The sequence below is a fragment of the Rhipicephalus microplus genome, chromosome 9 (assembly GCF_043290135.1).
Source record: "Rhipicephalus microplus isolate Deutch F79 chromosome 9, USDA_Rmic, whole genome shotgun sequence".
In the NCBI taxonomy this organism is placed as follows: Eukaryota; Metazoa; Arthropoda; class Arachnida; order Ixodida; family Ixodidae; genus Rhipicephalus; species Rhipicephalus microplus.
Window position 1 is genome coordinate 65,068,663 of NC_134708.1, and position 19,905 is coordinate 65,088,567.

A 19,905-nucleotide genomic window follows, 5' to 3' on the forward strand; every position below is an offset into this window, starting at 1 on the left:
AAAGCAGACAACGGGTGTTTAGTTAAAGCGTCAGAGCGGTTAGCGAGACCTAGAAAATGCCGTTAAGGAAGGCAGTGATTAGACGGAGTGAAGACATCAATAATGCCGCAGGAATAACGTATATGGAGTCATCCAGCACAAGAGAGATGTAAACGACTGGGAAAGGTTTACTGCTGCAGTAGACCCAGATAGATCTAGATAGACCTAGATGAAACCAGCACTAAACTACAACAATACCTCAACACAGTTGCGCTATGGTGCCAAGACTCATCAATGCCGTTAAACCTAACCAAATGCAAATCGATGTCATTTTCCCGTAAGCGCGCTACTGTTCATCATACCTACTTTATCAATTCGCTTCCTCTCGATTCGGCTTCATCGTACAGAGGTATCTTGGTGTGCACATGTACCCAACTGTTTCATTTACACCGCTCGTGCAGTCCATCTGCTCAGACGCTCTGCGCACGCTTGGATTTCTGCACCGTAATCTAAAATCAGCATCTCCTGACGTTGAAAAACTAGCATACTTAACATACGTACGCCCAAATCTCGAATACGCATCGTTCATTTGGAATCAATCCCAGGCATATCTCGCTAACGAACTAGAATCAGTCCAAAACCGCGCTGCCCGCTTTATAACCTCACAGTTCTTTAGAGAAATCAGCGTTACCACCCTAAAATAATCAATACAAATACCATCTCTCGCGTCACGCCGCCTGATCTCATGCCTATGCCTCCTGCAGTTTCCTTTTCCGCCCGAAATCAAGACAAGAACTTTTACAGCCTCCTAAATGAACTTCTCGCATCAACCATTCTATCCCCATTGCACCAATCAACGGCCGTACATCTGCAATGAATGACTCCTTTTCCCCCCAAGCAATTACACTTTGGAATCGCCTCCCCGACTCCATAGTTGCCACACCTGACCGCACATCATTCCGCGCAAAATTGGAATCCCACTTTCATTTTATCCAGTAACCCATGGGTGTAGATATATCCCACCAGCGTACTGTATGTGCAACTTTTTTTTTCATATTGTCTGTCTTCACTTTCCCAGTGAAAAGTTTCTTTTGTTCATCGTTTGATTAGTTTTTGTTGTCATTCTAGATTAAACTTCCATATGCGTATTTAGAACAGTATTGTTTATAAGTTGATCACATTGAATTGTACACCCTCACAGTGTATTTGTTGCCCCCCCCCCTTTATGTAATGCCCTCGGGTCTTTAAGGATGCAGTAAATGAAATGAAATAGGCATTGAGTGATGATGATGATGATATAACATTATCTGAGGTTTCACGTGCCAAAACCACGATTTATGCTAGGCACACCGTAACAGCTAGCTTCGGAAATATAGACGAGCCTCTATACCATTTTGCCTTTATCGCTGCATCGAGGGCACAACCTTTGGATCACCAGTCTATGACAGTACCTCTGAGGCTAACATAATTATGATGATGATGATGAATATCACTGAGGTTAGCAGGAAACACCAACACCAAACTGGAAGGTACGTCCATATTTACATCTTGTCCACTTGCAGTCACAGTGGCGTTCAAGAGCACTTATTTTGGGAACCACTGCGCAGAGGGCGCTTCGTGTTCTAGCAGAACTACTTGGAGTGATCAAAAGCCGTAACAGCGCAGAAAGACCAAAGAGCGTCGGCGTCCTTGGATGTGCGGAGAGCCGAAGCACCGTCACCCCTTTGAGCCATCTGTTTGCGGCCGCCCATCACTGGACGGCGTCTCGGCCAAAGCGGGTCAAGAGCGACGACGGGGCGACGCGGAAGTGCAGCGCCGAGTAGCCCATCCTGCAGGGGTAGAGAATCGTACGAGATGCGTTACTCGCGGAAGGACTTGAGATTGCAAGGTACCTCTACTAAGCGAATAGCTCGCTTGTGGTAGTGTGCCCGTACTCTCAACCAAAATGGCTTGGGCACTTAAAGGTGGGAAAAAGTGCGCAGAACTAGACGATATTGCTTGGGAACCCACCACCATCCAGCCAACAGTAACCAATGATTTGCCTACATATGAGGGCACTCGTCCTCGTTTATAAATAGTAGAAAAATAGTAAGTCGTGTTCAGGATTGCTGCTTTGAACTGTGCTTGTTCTTGAATCAGTAAAAAACCAACTGTCTGTTTGATATCTTCGCTTATAAACCTAACACTAGAAGCAACTCACGCTCACTATTATTACGCGGTCGTTAAGGTTGATAAGGCTGCAGTCAGGATGGTAATATTGAAGCTCTTTTCGGAACAAATCTGCAATAAGAAAACTAAAAGTGCGAGCAATCGACGCCATCCAGTCATACGGGCTATCATAGTAGTAGGCCAACGGTATTCTCTTCAGCGGTGCAACGCGTCGTCCTTTTCATGTATGAGTGATGGGAATTTTCAATGTTATGATTATCGCTGGTGCTCACGTCAGCTGGAGAATCACGCGGGCTAATCGTGCATGGCACACAATCTTATCAGAATTCTATGAAACTGTGTTGAATTGTGACAAACATTGGTCCGTGGCATGCGCCCAGCATGGGTAACTGTTTTTGTAGCTGCAGCCTCTTTCTCTGAAATGAAATGGATTAGCAAGTGTGGCAGTGCCTCCCCCCCCCCCCTACTCCTAATATTGCAGACATGTCGCGCCGGTGCTGCACAAGAACTCGACAGTGAAGAAACGTGTACATGCACATGGGGAAATCACGAAAGCATATAGAGTCTAAAATTTGCTGGCACACATACAACCTTAAGGAACACCGCATGTATACGACCTCAGGGAGTCGCTGGCACCGCTGAAAGTTCCTGATGCCATCGGGAACAACCTCGTATGTCCAGTGCGCCAAGACGTCGAAGTTTCGTTCCCGCGTTTCACTTGCTTACCTCCGTATTCACAAACGCTCTTCGACTCGACTTTCACCCTTCACTTGACAAAGTTGAGCACTGCGCCAACGCTCGGTTGAATATGATGCTACGCTACTCAAGAATCGCAGCAGATTATCGCTGATATGCAGTGGCCTGCCGTGCCTAGAGACGGCGCTCCCATCAGCTTTCTCAAGTGAAGGTGAAGCGTTGAGTTAAGGGACGTTCTAGAATACGGGGGTTAGTATTGCTCCGAATCCACATTTGTTACTGATATTCACAGCATTTGTTCATTGACCGAACCCGGGTTAGTACTCGCAGACGTCGCCTAGCTTTAACCGCGCGAAGAAACAGCCGTGAACGCGCGCGTTCTCTGGCTGTCGAGCCTTTCGAAACATCGCGCAGCGCTATCGGCGACATTGAACTCTGTCAGCGACAACGTTACGGCTCTGCGTGTCGGCAAGGACGCGTACATCTCATACACGCCGCGAGCAACTATTTTCAGCTCTGTATCGAGGAATGATCATTGTATGACTTATCTCGCTTTATTCATTCTCCAGCCATGGGCATCTCTCCAGAGTCTCATTACTGAGCTGCTATTTATTGCGACAACTATGAGTAAAAGTCAGAAGCGAAAAGAAAATGGTGACAGATGAATAGAATATAGATTATTGTGATTGTGATGGACGACCAGAAGGGAGAAAATGCTTGGCAGAACAACTTCAGCTACAGGGTTTTAGGGGCGAAGCTCCTTATGGCGTGGCTTGTGCGTCCCTCGTAGTACGTAACCACCAGTGGCACATACCCGAAATAGGTATAACATTTGACCTCCAAGGTGGTGCCAGTGAGAGATTTCTTCTGTGCGTTGTTTAACAATAAAAAATAGTGCTCAATGTACATGCCAATGGCTGCTAATGGGGAATGAGAGACAGGAGCATTCGGCTTTTAGTCAACGCGCACGCTGCGATCCCCATTAGCAGCCATTGGCATGTACATTGAGCACTATCGGACAAGAAAGGGTTGCTACATTATACTCGCTGGGTGTAACCTCCTTAGTTTTAGAAAGGTTTAGCGAGCGTTGGTTCTCATCTCTCTGCAACCTCTTTTCTCCCCTTCATCCCTTCCCCAGTGCAGGGTAGCAAACTGGATGTGCGTCTGGTTAACCTCCCTGCCTTTCCTTGCATCTTTATCTCTCTCTCTCTCTCTCTCTCTAGCGAGCGTTGAGCCGCAGGGCCATGAATACAATGAACTAGTATATACCATAAATGAATTCGAGGTGGTTAAAGGGGGCAAGCAGATACGAAGCGCAAGCCGTAAGAAATTAAAAGCTGATTCCTCCTGTCTCTCATTTCACATTAGCAGCCACTGGCATGTACATTGAGCACTATCTGACAGGAAAAGGTTGCTACGTTATTATACTCGCTGGGCGTAACCTCCTTGGTCTTAGAAAGGTTTAGCGAACATTGGGCCGCAGTGCCATGAATACAGTGAACTAGTATATACCATGAACTCAAGGTGGTTGAAGGTGGGAAGTAGACCCGAAGCGCAAGCCGTAAGAAAGTGTGCGTGTGCCACCTCTCGTTTAGTCCTTGGAATATCCACTGAATGGCGGTGCTTTTATATGGGGAATATATGATTAAAAGATGCGAGATGGTGGGACTTGGAGTGTTGAATAGATGGACGAACGGACACACAGACAGATGCATGGATGGACGCATGAACGGACGCAGGGACGGGCGCACGAACAGACGCATGGACGGTCACACAGACGGACGCATGGACGTGCGAATGCTTCGCCCTACTCTCCATCATTCACTCCGTGGATATGCTGCCATTTTTGGGGGGATTGAACGTCGTGATTGCTGACAATGCTTGAACTTTCTTGGCCGCACTCACAAGTCATATTTAGCGTCATGATGCAACCGGATTCTTTTAACGACTACAGTTAGCGACAACTGTTTTTTTTTTTTACAACACTGTGCAAGTTACGGAACCGGAGCGCATTCTTGCTACCCCCCCCCCCCCCCACACACAAACAATTATGATACTTATGTTCACTAACACCTTTTTCATTCGTCTTGCTGAAATGAATGCTAGGTTACTTTTATTCAGCTGAAGCAGTTGGAGGCAATGGTAGGTACAATACGGTAATTGTTCGCTTTGCAAGTAGTCCTTCATTTTCCTTGCGTTTCTTCCCAGCATCACCTTTTCAGCACGACCATTTTCCCAAGTAAACACGGTATCCATGGCGTAGTGGGTCACCAACGCGATGTTCGATTCCCTAAGTACAAGCATACTCGTGATACGATGCCAAGTACACACTGAACAATCTAAATGCTTCTCCCATTCATATATGTTTGATGCATGTAATTTTCTAAAGGGCAATGATGTGAGCGAGGACTTCCGAATTAAGCCGCATGCTGCCATACTGTACTTGCGGAGGAACATGAATACACCTTCGCTTTAATGTGAAGATAAGTTTCCGCAAAGATTAAAAGCAGATATCACAGAAATCTGCCCTCTGGTGAAGAGGCGCCCACCTTAAGCTTCTTCTAAAGTTTAATACGTTTTGTTGCGCATGATCGCCATGTATACCCCACTGCTGCATCGATTGTCTGACCTACCAATCAGGGAAAGTTTTGTTGCAGTAGTATAGTTGCATTTAGCGACGGATGCATTGGCAAGTTTCGCTATGGACGAGACAGTTGATTATAAGACGCGCTGTACAGTTTGTTGTCGATAATTCTTGGTCATACATTCGTTTTGTGCCGAGAAGCAAAAAATAAGTAACGTAGAGGACTGTAAGCGTCAAATGTGATCCTAAAAAAAACTATTCTAAAAATCACTGTTCTTTATGTGGGAGGATGCACAGATATAACACAAACCAATAATTTAACTCGTAAACTGTGGACCAAAAAATTGCCGAATGAACAAAAAGCTCCTGAGGTGTTTTTGCTTAAAAACACTCATTGCTGGCACACATTTTCATTGCCAAATTCTCACGAGCTGCGTTGTATTTTACAAGAATATCGATAACTGCGATATAGATAGTTCATTGAAATTCATGGTTGAACAAAACTAAGCGCAATACAGACGAATAAAAAAAAAGCACTTTTTCTGTCCTTTTCCGTATGAACTTCACATAGTTAAACGATGCGTTGCGTTTTAGTTGGTGCCAAAATACTTTGTTCCCGACACGAAGCTATCCGCTATACGCTCCGCACATCGACACCTGCACTGTAGGTGGTTTTAGGCTGAGTGTCTTTCGTTGTTACGTTCATTGCATGCCGTAACGCCTACTGAATAAAGCAGCCTAAAAAAGCCGGCGCATGGCGCTAATTTGTGCGTATGTTCACAGCAATCTGCAGCAACGAAGCAACAGAAAAGGCACTTACCGAAAGACAGGCGAGATGACCGGAGTCTGGGCGTGCGAAGCGAAGTATACATGTGCCGTGGCACTCACTAATGCGAGGAAGCTGCTTCCGTGCTGCGATCTATTGTGAAACGTGTGGATGCTTTCTCCTGCGTTCGTCTGACAGTGTGCGCAATTCTCGTCCTACGCATACAGCAACTCGTTCAGATAAGTTCGTTTGGAACCACTAAAAGAGGGTAGCAAGGCAGTGCGGCCATCTGCGGTCAGGTGGCTGATCGCCTGCTTCTGCAATGACAGAATACAGGCCCGTTCACAACGGGAAGTATAGCACTGGTCAGCGAGCAAGTTAGTCGCGCAGCGACTGGTCGCGGACTGCCGTGAACTGAGGCCGTTTCAGCCACAAGGCTGTTATCGTAGGTCAGTTGCTGGCTGCCTGATTTAGTCGCGCCAGTGCAGTCGAAAACCTCTCGAACAATCAAATACGAAAGAACAACGCCTTCCAGCTGATTTCGCTTGGCAATAAGAATAGCAGATGTGAATCTTGCGTGTCGACGGGTGTAAGCCACAGGCAGGCGTGAACGTCGGTCGCGTTGAATCACGTTTCGGTGGCCGGTCGCGAATGGCCGCGCGGCTGATACTAGTCGCGGGCTTGAATGAACCTGCAGGCTTGTCGCGTCGAGCCCCATATCAGTTGGCTGCGCACGACGAGTATTTTTGGTTCCGACATGATAGAACAAATCTTGCAAGACCTTTTGCACTGAGGCTTTTCCCCATGCGTTCAACAAGAGTACAAAAAGATGCCGCTAAGCGAACGGTGGAAACAAAACTGCAAGACACGATTCACATTCGCCAATGCGGTTCTGGTCGCTTATCGCTCAAATGAATTGCCTGCACCTCAACGCTACTAATGGCGTTCATGTGCAGTACTACGTACTTAAACTGAGTCCTTATACCGTGCAAAGCTTTCAGCGCGGTGACGCCGATGGGCGTCGATGCGTAGGCGCTTTATATCAGCGACGAAGCTCGCAAAACGATCACGCGCTACGCAAAGCCAGCTGGCAAAATATTGTGTTCCGCACTCGCCGTCGAGGCAACGAGCAGCTCTGGCTAACGCGCCCAAGTTTACACGCACAGAAATACCCGATTGAACGGAAGGAAACACAACTAATGAGGCAGCTCAATTAGTACACCTTACCCGGAAGTTTCAGGTTCGGTTTTTATACCAGCGGAAACCAAACTGTCGTTTCGTCCATTTTAATTGCTTCACATTTCGGTCGTGGCTACTGGAAATACAGTGAAAAGACCACAACTAACATTTGTCAAACCTTCCTTGGCTTCATTGTGGTTGCTTTTCATTAAGATCTTGTCTACGAAAGCAAAACAAGCCCTTGATAAAATTAGCTAACTTTTTTCTGTCATAGGAGTCTGCTATGATCTTTGGAACATCTACTTATTACTTTTCGCCAAATCTTCATCGCTGTGGAAGTTGGTGGAAAAAGATGTCCTAATTAAAGTCGCAGTGCCACCGGGACGCTACGTCATGCCTACAAGAGATTTCACGTGGACGTTTACGAAAGTGGGTATTCCAGCGACAGACTTTTACTGACAAAGCACAGCCCTACACGATAGCGTAACAAAAGTGGGTAATAGAGAACTCTTAGCGAAATCCCCGCGCCAGCCCGTATATCTACATCCTTGTACATGTGAACCAAAGCACAAGAGAGGTTGCAATAAAACTGGAATATTAACACGCAGAAATAAAAAGATTTTTTTTGCTAATGCTTACCTTTACGAAAAGCTTACGTTATTCCGTTTTGTTGCTGAATATGGAACTGGAACACTTGATCAGGTATTAATATTCTGCGTATAGGCGCCCCGCCGTGGTGGTCTAGTGACTGTACTCGGCTGCGGACCCGCAGGTCGCAGGATGGAAGCCCGGCTGCAGCGGCTGCATTTTCAGCTTTGGCGAAAATGCTGTAGGTTCTTGTGCTCAGATTTGGATGCACGTTAAAGAACCCCAGGTGGTCGAAATTTTCGGAGTCCTCAACGACGGCGTCTCTCATAATCATATGGTGGTTTTGGGATGTTGAACCCCACAAATCAAATCATCAAAAAAATCTCTGTATAGGCGCTGTGCACTCGTTAGATGCCGTCACAGTCACGCTTTGCGTCCAGCGCCCAAGTGGCCACGGGAGGAAACTTGACGGGATACGGAAGCAGACGACGCAAGCAGCGGCAAGGCGCTGCGCCATACTTTGGTGCTTCGCTTGAAGCGTTTTCATTTCCGTTTCCTATCAAAAAACGTCAAGTTGTTAGCAACCGTCATAGAATCATTCTGTGAGCGCATATGCTTCCTTTCACCAGAACGGTGTGATATGTGGAGAACCACTTTCGGTTCTCCACATCCTGGTCCAGTGTAATGAGTTAGATGCTCTGAGAAAAAAAGAACTTTTTACTGCCCTACCGACAGCAGCTCCCACTACACCCTGGGATGCTCATTGGTAGGGATCCGCTTTTTAATTTGCAATCACTTTTCACGTTTTGAAAGATGTTCATAGCTTTCATCCCATATATCGAGGGGATCCGTAGCACGACCTCTGTACCGTGGTCGTGGCTGCGGTGACTATTCTCCGCCATGGTCCTATTATCATGACCTTTCGACATCCACTCCCACTACACATATTTCACGCTATTGTCATAATTTTAATACTCATGTTTTTACCCGCGTTAGCACGAGGAATTTTAAGGCCCCTATACAGCCATGCACCATATCATTGTTCACATCTCTAAGTAACCTAAATGGCGCTCTCTGGTTATCAACTGCAGCCCTTGCGCCATAAAGCACCACACATCATCATCATCATCCTTTCACCAGAACATGTAAAGCCTCAGGTGAAAGCGGAAACATAAAATGCATCAGCTGGGGAAAGACGACGACGGAGGCGACGAGCCCGTTGAGTGAAATTCCCCTATGTGCATTTACTGTAATCAAGAGGAAACGATCAGTCATTTTTTATTACATTGTCGCCGTTTCGATTTATTCAGACAAAGCATACTAGCACCACCTCTTCAAATACTGGGCTTGCAACTATCACAACCTGATCTTCTTTCATTTGGAGCCTCTACACTGGGTTTCAGCCACAGGGATGTTTTATTCGCCGTTCAAGAATACATCACTGCGACTAAACGATTTTCTTGCTAAATTACTGTCTCACTATTTTTCTTCTTTTTTTTCTGCAAACTTGATATCGGTATTTCAAATCAAAATTAAGTTACAAAAAAATTTGTAGGAATGACGCATTGCTGAAAGTTTAGGGCAAATTCACCTTATAATCGGCCAATCCCCTTCTTTGGGTACGAGCCATTTGCACAGGGAAACAACAACAACAACAACAACAACCGCGCGTGTGTAGTCCGGGCCGCTTCGCTCACCTAGCGATCACAGCTTATCACCCTCGAGTTAACGCGGCAGCAAACTCAAGTGGCAACTTGAAAACAGATTACACCAGTGGTTGCGCTGTCACGGCCGCTGAATGAAAAAAGCGTTTTCTACCGAGGAATCGGGGCATTGAATTCGTGGTGCCGATTTCAACCAGTGCAGCCGAGCTGGTCGTCACGGCGCGTTTCGCTAGCCATGACCCTGCAAAGCGTGCCAATTTGGGTTCAGAGGGCTGCATATTTTCTTCCGAGGAGATAACTGAAGAAGGGCAGAAAGTTTCTCGAAGTAGGGAGTGTTCACGGCTTCTGTGAGAAGGGGTTGCTTGGCGGATAGTCCATTATACGGGCAAGCACACACCACAGACGTGTAAACAAGCTGGGAACATCCCTTATGTTCGATCGGGTATGTTTCTGAAGTTTTGAATCCAGCTTTCTGTTTTCAAGATCAGTTAACGTAATGGTTTCAGGTCAACGAAAGCAGGGGCATCCGTGCGGCCAATTGTGACTGTCGTGCCCCAGTCACTGCAAACTTTAAACTTGCCGCATCAGTTGCATTGTACTTGAATGAAATGAGTTGCTCATCAAAAACAAGCAGATCATTGTCATATGGGGCCTTCCCTCAACGCAAGCTATATGCTTAGCTCTAAGCTTATGCTTATCCACGACTGTCGGCTGGCTGATCATGTTGATAACGTGAACCGGCCGCCGCTCTGACGACGGGCCAAGCGCAAAGAAAAAGACGAAAAGCATTGCCATTGGAAAAGGCATCGTTCTGCAATTGTGCCATAGATATTCTCATTGGAACTCTGGAGTTAGTGTCTACGGAAGGTGCAATGCATGGTGCTTCAGCGAGCATAGCAATGATGGGTAGTGAACAGATTTCTCTGACCTTCTTACTTTCGGCTCCGCTTAGCTTATCGTGGTTTGGAGCTGCTTTGCCACGAAACAAAAATTAGCAAATTTTCCGGCAGTTGCACTTCACTGTACCCTAATCTCTTAGGCTCACCAATCGAAATCATCTCAGGAAGTTTATAACCATCCGTTGCTTTATTCAAAACAAGCCCCGATGCGGCGATATAGGGGATAAGGTATACTCGGCTGCTCATCCGTAGGTCGCGGGACCGAATCCCGGCTGCGGCGGCTGCATTTTAAAGGGAGGCGAAAATGTTGTAGGCCCGTGTGCTCAGATTTTGGTGCACGTTAAGAACCCCAGGAGGCCGAAATTTCCGGAGCCTTCCACTACGGCGTCTCTTATAACCATACAGTAGTTTTGGGACGTTAAACCCCACAGATCAATGAGATCAATCTTTTGTCGAAACAAAACTGAAACACAGCAATAAACGAGGCCCAAGTGTGCTAGAGGCCCGCAAGTACGCAAACTAAGCAAATCCATGTACTATAACCGTTATTCCCATGGTCGCTGCATGAACGATCGCAGTACCAAAGTTTGCTCTAGTTAATTTTTGGAAACACTGTGGATTGTACCCAGTGCGGCAAATGAAAGCATGAAGTCAAATCTGCACTTCTTGTCGCTAGAGGCCGTGTTTCCTTTCTGTGTACATGATAGATGCGATGTATAGAATCGTAGACAGTCTACGCTGATAGCTTAGCAGACAGCATCGAGCACATGTTGTACCGAGAAATAGAACGAGTCTGGATGGCTTCTCTGCGACGAGTCACCACGTGGCGTTCAAATCTAAATAAACGGAACACCACTTACACTGAGCGTCTGGAAAAGCATCTGCTTGTGTGCAGACGACCACTGTGATGAGATTCGAGCTATCTAAGCATTTCACTGAGCCATCATCTTTGAACAGCAAAGGAGCCTCTATAATTTTCGTCTATACGATGCCGTCTTCTCGAAGCTGTCTACTTTGCAGGCTACGTGTGAAATTTAAGAGGGCTTAAGATGGCCGCCGTCCATTTAGCTGTCATATTTAGCCATTTTCGGTTAGTATTAAAACACATCCAGAGGTAGCTAGGTGTATTGATCCGCTGTGGAATTACGTCTGCACAAAGCCTACAACACAGTTCACGCTTCTTTGCCTAACCACGTCCGGGATAGCAGGCAGCCACTACGCACGCACGCATCGCGTGTTGATTCTATTCCGGCTATGACGTCATAAAGCATGGGCTTTGTTACGGATGACCATTTGTCGAAGCAGATAACGATCAATTTCGTGATGATGTGACAAACACAGCGCATCTTGGTAACCAAAGAAAGGCAAGGACACAACACATGATTGGTTGAGACAGGAGGAAATGTTTTTTTTTCATTTATTGCATGATTTTAAAGACAGACAACTGCATGGTAAATAGCTTTGTCACGTAAGTTATAGACATGTACACACAAACACACAATCATTTTTTTTCGTGGACATACAACGCAACATTGAGAGAGCAAGTGCTGTTTTGCAGACATTTGCGGAACATATATACGCACCGTCATAGCACATTTGTGAAATTTACATCAAAACAAGGACTTTTAGCTAGTGCTCGCACCAGTGTAAAAAAGCAAGACAGAATAATTACGCACATATGTATGCTGACACAGAAAAACTGAAGACACCAAGACTATTAAAACGCACTTCACAAAGCGTACCTTCCCATGATTGAATTTACCGCGTGTATGATTGCCATATGATATACATATCGACCGCAGTTGTTTGCCTTTCAGCATCTTGCATACCCTGTACTAATTTAGTTTTCCCAGATATACGATCACGAGGCAGTCTATTACGACGCATACCAAAGACTCAAAACCCGTTACGGCGCCAAATTTAATGCAGCATTCGTATCTCTCGAGATACTGTGCATAGCTCACAGATCCGACATTCGCATAGCGGCAGATTGTCTCACTCGAAACAAGAAGAGTCAAGGGTAAACTGTAGTTTTTAACTCATGATTTCTCAGATTGTCTATAAAGTGGTTTGAACAGATTCAGCCCCACCTGCATTTCACGATTGTTCTGCACTTCATCCGAGTGATTGATTAATGACCACAATCATGACACTCCTGAGACGCTTTCCCGTCGTAAAGATAGTCCCCTCGCACATTGTTCGAAGAAAAAAGCGTAAGGGGGTGGTCTTCTGGCAGCATAGTCTCAACCAGTGCTGCTCACACAGGACCACGTCGGAAATTAGTTGACAGCTTCATCAACACCATCACCTCTTTAAGGTTTGATACAATATTGGAACATAATTGAAATAAACACATACCCCTACTTCCATGTTTTTCGCTACCCTCATATGTCTCAAAAAAAAATAAAATGTGCCTGATTTAAAATAACGTTCCCTGCTCTAACAGTTTTATTTCCTCTTTAGAATTTTTGTCTTTTTTCTAACAATCCGTCTCTTTACCTCTGATGGTCACTCAAAGTTCTAATGCAATGTGAAAATAATGTTATGAACACTCAGCACCGTCTAGATTTCCATGAGCGTGCTGCTCTGATGAAACTATATAATTCTTCTATATTTGAAGAAATGTTTCTACAAAAAAACACTCTGAGACCAGCTGCCAAGTGGAAAGCTATGGGGCCAGAAGAAAATACACACGCACACTCCGCCATTCAAATCACGTCATAAATGTGGCTACATTTAGTTGAATCTCAGGTCTTTTGATATCACAATATTACTCTAACCAGCTGTGTGACATCGTCTCGTGTACATGTGTTTGACGTGAAGAAAGCTGAAAAGCATAAAGATTTTTTGTGTGTGCCATATGAGCAAGAACCACCTATAGTGACATGAATGGAACAAAGTCAGTCTTTTTTTGGCAGGAAAATTGAGGAAGTGGGATTAAACATGCGTGTACACATATCACTCCTGCACTTCGCACCGACAACCCCACCCTCTCATAAAAATATAATAAGCAATGTGTCATTCTTCATATTCGTAATGTTAAATTTTATATCCGTAGCACTGTGTCAGGTCCGGATAACTAGAGAGCTGTCATAACTTTGTGAACGGCGATCAAACGTTACCACTGAGGAATGGCTTACATATAAAAGAAAAACGCTTCACAGCAGGGTGTAGGTTAAGCCAGCTCTATAGTAGTTGGCACGCATCGGAAGTGAACAGGAAGATGACAAGAAACGTTTCTTTCTTGTTCTATAAGGGCAGTATAACTTCACGCGCGCTCTAATATTCACAAACTAGGAGGGCTTTGCTTTTTAAAGGCATCATACTGTGCGCTTCGCATAATAAGCTATAGGATAGGTATATAGTGACAATTGTGTATCCGTGTGCAACGACAAAACAACATGCGTACACCAACGATGACAACATTCACAATGAGAAAAGAGGTAAGTTTTTCTTCTATAGATACACGTTATGATAACACTCATGCACAACACCAGTAAATTCAGCATGTACAAAAGAGCGCTGCAAAGATGAAAGACGTTGGTTTCAAGGCGAGAGCTTAACATTGGCATATATTTAGCGCACGCTTAATTATGTATATGCGACTACTATAGACTAACGTTAAATTGCATGGCTTTTTTCTTGTTCTTGTTGATGACGTTTTCGGCATTCAGCGCTGCAAGGAAACAGCAATCAGCACTATATTAACCTTTTACTCCGACTCAAAAAAGCGCGTTTGAGCTCTCAGAGGCAACTGCGACTGTTGCCCGGGACATTGTTTTTTTTTTTTTGAAAGCTGTGGAACAACGTGAGAAATACAGAAAAGCTACGCTAATCATTATACATGTTTATACCCATTCACAGAATCGGCACCCACTATTCGCCAAGCTTTCCGTCGGACGTTTATGTTTCGAACGGTGAAATGCAATTCATCATGAATACTGGCCAACTGCCAGCAGCCTCATTTTAGTCAAATGTGAACGTATACGAATGGCCAAAAATAAGCCTATTATATTATTATAGTAAGTGCAACGGGTAGCACGACACGTGGATTACACAGACAAGCAGATCGAAGCATTACACAAATCGAAAAGTTTTCAAACATTGGGTCTGACGTTCGTCGTAGGCGCATACCCGATGCGCATCTATAGGTAAGCAGGGGTCAATAGATTTGAATACCATCAGTACGCTTTGCTAACATATGAAGCATAAGCTGGAAAGTAATCAAACTCATGCTTAACACTATTGGAGGTGTGCATCATAAATAACTCGGCATCGTTGTAAAGGCGAGACACTTCACGCTTTAACGCCATAACCGGTCGAACATTATCACGAAGGGTGCTCTCACCATTACAAGACGGTGATGGGATGAGGGTCTTGCGCTAGTCAGGAAAATAAAACAAAAACACAGCCACGGCGTATCACGTCACTGAAAGGTACGTCGTATGGCTTGTATCGGTACGCCGTAACATTCGCAGCTGGCGACCGCATACACACCGCATATTTTGCATTGCTCCGAAGAGATTGGTGAACAAAGCAACCTCATTACCACACTGCATATTGAGCATCGCTGCTCTTCTGACGTACACATATGCCATGCACAATGTGGTTTTAGGTTACGCGCAAAAAAAAAAGAAGCAATGATCTTAACACAAGCTAACACGATACTGCAAAAAAGGAATATAACTACCCAAACCTTAGCACAGCATCCTACAGCAAAGTAACATAAATTGGCTTAGAATAACTGTGCAACAAATTTCTTGTAAATCTGAGTGCGTTTTTTGTCGAACGCATCCGTCGCGCATGAGATAAACATGATTTCATTCATTTGGGTCGAATAAGTTCAGAGAATCAATATGACTTGAAAGACCACTTACTAAAACTGAGATCGTAGTAAATATGCATAAACGAGCCAAGGCCGGCTGTATAGGCATAAGTCACAACACATGAAAAGTTGGCCATTCTCTCGCCCTGGAGCTATTAAAATTGTCCGATAAGCTGTAATGACAATTGCAATACTTCATCAAAAATAACACAGCGATTTGTACGACCTGTATGGGCTTTCAAGCGTGTAAAATGTTTTTGTGTTCGGCTGTCAACGGCATACAGGCAATAGGCCCAGTCAATGACAGCAGCTGCCCTGGCACGTAGTGCAGCTCTTGAAAGACTCGTGGTACTACCCGTTGAGTAAAACGAATGTAGATTTGCTATTCGCATAAAAATTGTCTCTTGATGTAAGCGGTAATAGGGCATCGTTTTACTTTAGAGCACTAAACTATAGCAGCTCGAATGGCTCCAAGCATAAAAAAAAACTGCGCCCACCATGCTTCATTAGCATATCTCGTTGTTGCAATATTACTCTCACTTTTTCGTCTCTGACGACCGCTTAGTGAAACATCTAAAGGTTTTCTGCAGTAGAAAAGCCCTATGCGCACAATAGGTGGATTCTTTTTTTACTAACAAAAAAAAGCTTGAATACCTCCTGAAACGGTGACGTCTGTACATAAACAGTGTTCTAAATGGCCGCTTGACAAAAATACTGATTGCTGTACAAAAAAAAACTAAGTGGGCTCATTCAGGGTCTCTGTCCCTCCCGGGAAAATTGCACACGCCAAACTTCCTTCCATACATTTCTAGAGTCTCGTTTGCGTAAGACAAAATGAATGATTATTGTAAGCTACATTTTTAACTGAACAAAAAAAAAGAATATCAGGAAGAGATTTAGAATACGCATGGGTTAAACATCGCCATAGCTCCACTTCGTCCGCTCTGCAGCCTCCCCCCGAAAAAGGAAGACTTCGTCATTATAACGTCGGCCTCCTAGAACTGAAAAAGCACTATACGTAGGTGCCTTGAGAAGGTGTCAAATTGTTATCTCGAAACAAGCGGGGCCTCAGTGTCGAGTAGTCTGGTCCGGTAGGCCCTCATGTCGCCAACAGTTTCCCTCTTTTTACTTCTTTTTCCCCCAACGTAGGGTAGCTAATCGGATTGCTGTCTGGTCAACCTCTCTGCCTTCTCTCTTTTCCTTCTTTCCTTCTTTGCTTTCTTCCTTGCTAACCTTTCTTGCAATAGTATGGAGATTGAAGGCGGTACCTCAATGTGGTTGCTAGCAGTAGGGTGTACTTGGAAGTGGGATTTAATTTCAGTTCCACATGTTGCTTAGGAGCCCAGCCAACTGGCGCATCCGGAGGGAAATCGCGTGACCCACTGATTTAAGGTGGTTCACACTGCAACGGCATGGTTACTTTCGCGCGGCAGAGGAGAACAAAACTACGGCACAGCATCCAAATACGCGTCGAAGTGTCGAAACAGCCACCAAGAAAGAGTGCGTGTGTTCGATACCTTAACCGGCGATACGTGGCGTTTTATGACGCAAGGACCAATGATCGCCGAAAAGCACCGAGGCGACGAGGTTACACGAATGTGGAACTACCAGCCAAGACTCGACAGCACCTGTGAGCTCAGTGGCTCCGTCACATCATCATGCTCAGCTGCAAAACCAGTACTTACTCACCGACATGATCATCAACCAGTGTCTCGCAAACAAAGGTCCCAAGTCTAAGAGCGAAGGATGCAAGTGAGGTGTAGGCTGCTGAAAAATAAATATCCTGGTAGGGTACCTTTGAGAAGGGTAATGGGTAAGTACTGTCAAGATGTGCGTGCTCCGTGCCTATAGCAGAAATACTATAGTTGAACGCTTTCGTACCGGGTCTGTAATTGCATATAAAATGAATTAGGATCTGCCCAAAGATGTAACAAAAAGCGTTGCACATAATATATTCAATAGTACAACATGGTTCACGAAACCATACCACATTATACAGTGCAGAATATTACTATGCATTTACTTAATTTTCGCTTAGACGGTTTTGTTGTTCATATATAAGGTATCTGCTACAGCAAAATAAATACACTGTAATATCAAGGTTTTGATGGGGTAATTTCTCTTATGCTAACAAAAACAGAAGTGATTGCTCGTATAAAGCAGCGTTAGCACACATAACCACTGTCATGAGTTACAATTAGTCATTCAGGACACATTCGCACAACTACGTAACTAGCAAACTTCTGCACTTACAAAGTTCTTCCCACTTCTGCACATCATTTTTCTGACGACCCAGACACGCCTCCACAGACGCTACGCAGATAATTGTTGATCCAGCTGTGCTACGGTGGGCGTCACGCGATGTCACTCTGACCACAGACAATAATACAGAGGAAGAAATCAGTTAACTATAACTACTACTACATCGAAAAGTATAGGATTGTTAAAGGACAATTGAAGAAAGTCGGCCTCCACAGACATCATGTCTAAAGAGTGAAAAGCTCAGTCTGCCTCCATCATTCCAGTCAACGCCGGCGAAGATTGTCTTAAATAGTTTTCTCCCTAATCGCGACCGGTTAAGAAGGAAACTTTAGGCTGAATATCAATTACAATATAACGAGCATAACATAACACTCGACCCTCAACGCAGGAACCAAAAAGATATGATGGTCCAGCATTGTGAACATTGTAATAAGGTGTCAAGGTATATTTCGAGTATACCTCCATACTAATGCTTCATTTCTTTTAATATTCATTATTTAAATAGTTATTCGTACTGGTCTGCGATTGACGCTTCACTACGGCATGAAGCACAGCGTTTTTTATTGTCTCCAATTCCAAATGAAGTGATTCCAGCAAAAGCAGCCACCTGTGTACTTATACCTTTTCTGCAAGTGCGTTCCTCAATGATGTCTTTGAAGCTTCTTATCACGGTCTGGCAGCTTCTGTTTGTGAAATGCAGATCAGGTACAAATACATATTTTTCCAGATCTACATACCCAGACCATGATTTTATAATGAGGCTGCCGTCGGTCCTTAATGAGTTCTTAATGTCGGTAAAGCGAAATGAATCTACACGAGAAGTTTTTGCATCTTGCCTTTGTTTGCATCTTGTCCATTCTGCTTAGTTTGAAGCTGCTGTGCTGCTAACTAAAAAGAAGGAATATCGAGGAAAAAGCGCAAGTGTAAAATGTTCAAAAAATTGGCTAGGAAAGCATTCACAACTACACTCTCGCCTTGCACCCTTCACAAGCAGGTGCCAGCGTGAGAGGCAGCATCTATAAGGAAGATTGCATAATGCTTGCGATCCGTGACGCTGGTTAAGATGTCGTATCTCTGACGTCATGGAAATGAAGGGAAGTATACTTCGCCGGAGAGGTTCTGCGCTTGGGCACTGCATCCGGACCTTCGTTTATCAGCCTTAGCGTCGGAGGGCAGGGCCTCATCAGAGCATGCCCGTCCATGCAATTTCATTCGATTTTGCCAGTTCATTGAAAGTGCCGCTCTAATTGCCTAACGCATGCCGCTTATTCTAACATGAAGTCTAGAAGAGAAAGAAAACCATGGTGGAGCATTAACAAACGTGTTCCATCAGAATTTTATAGTCCTATTAAGGCATTTTTCACCCCGTAACTGGGAAACTACGAAACACGGCGTGGCAGTAAAACACTTTAAAAATCGAAATAGTACTCAGCGGCAGGCTTTCATGGAGTGATTGAATAGTCGAGGAACCACATATGTCAGTATGCCAACAACGCATATACATGCTATTAGCACATTATGCCTGACAGTTCACTCATTGTCATGAATATACTCTAGGTTATTCTTAAATATTGTCATAATATTGGCAGTCAGCACCAACACAGTCACCCGCATTCACTTCCCCGGCATCTAGAGAATGAGATGACGGTATGATTTGACAAGGCATAGCCACACCATGTTAGATGCATCCACCATAACGTGGTAAAAACATTGAGAGCAGCGTCCGCCTAGCTGCCGACATCGTATAACGCCATGTTCGAAGACTTCAATGCTGAAGTCTCTATTGTACCGCGACGTTAGCGGGCTGCTGTCTCACAGTGTGATACCATTCTAATGCTTGCTCCAAGAAAGTCATATAGGGAAGCCATGTCCAGTACTGTTCTGGGGAAAGTTCAGCACTGTTCACTTGGGTTTTATGCTGGTTATTTTCGCATCCTCTGCCATCTATTATTAACAGTATACGCAATGGGTTTGAAAGGTTTAGCCAGGCTCTGCTGCAGCCCGAAAACACCAATTCCAGAAAGGACATTATTTCCAGTCAGCAGCACGTACGGTGCACGCTCGCTCTCAACTCACACCGGGCTACTGACCCCCCTATTCTAAAACCTACCTTTACACAACGCTTCGCCTTCACTTGAGAAAGCCAATGGGAGCGCCATCTATAGGTTCGGCAAATCACTGCATAACAGCGACAGACTGCTGCGATTCTTGAGTAGCGCAGCGTCATTTTCAGCCGAGTGGTGGCGCAGTGCTCAACTCTGTCAAGTGAAGGGTGAAAGTCGAGTCGAGGAGCG

The 19,905-nt window shown here is 44.8% G+C and overlaps 1 long non-coding RNA gene across 1 annotated transcript; it reads right to left on the reverse strand.

The window, feature by feature from the left end:
- Window positions 1-647: 647 nt before the first annotated feature.
- On the reverse strand, window positions 648-7,132 carry LOC142771360 (uncharacterized). The gene is made up of 2 exons (XR_012885881.1): window positions 6,249-7,132; window positions 648-1,808 (listed from the first exon to the last, which is right to left on the reverse strand). It is a non-coding gene; the product is annotated as an uncharacterized LOC142771360 (long non-coding RNA).
- Between the last annotated feature and the right edge of the window lie 12,773 nt (window positions 7,133-19,905).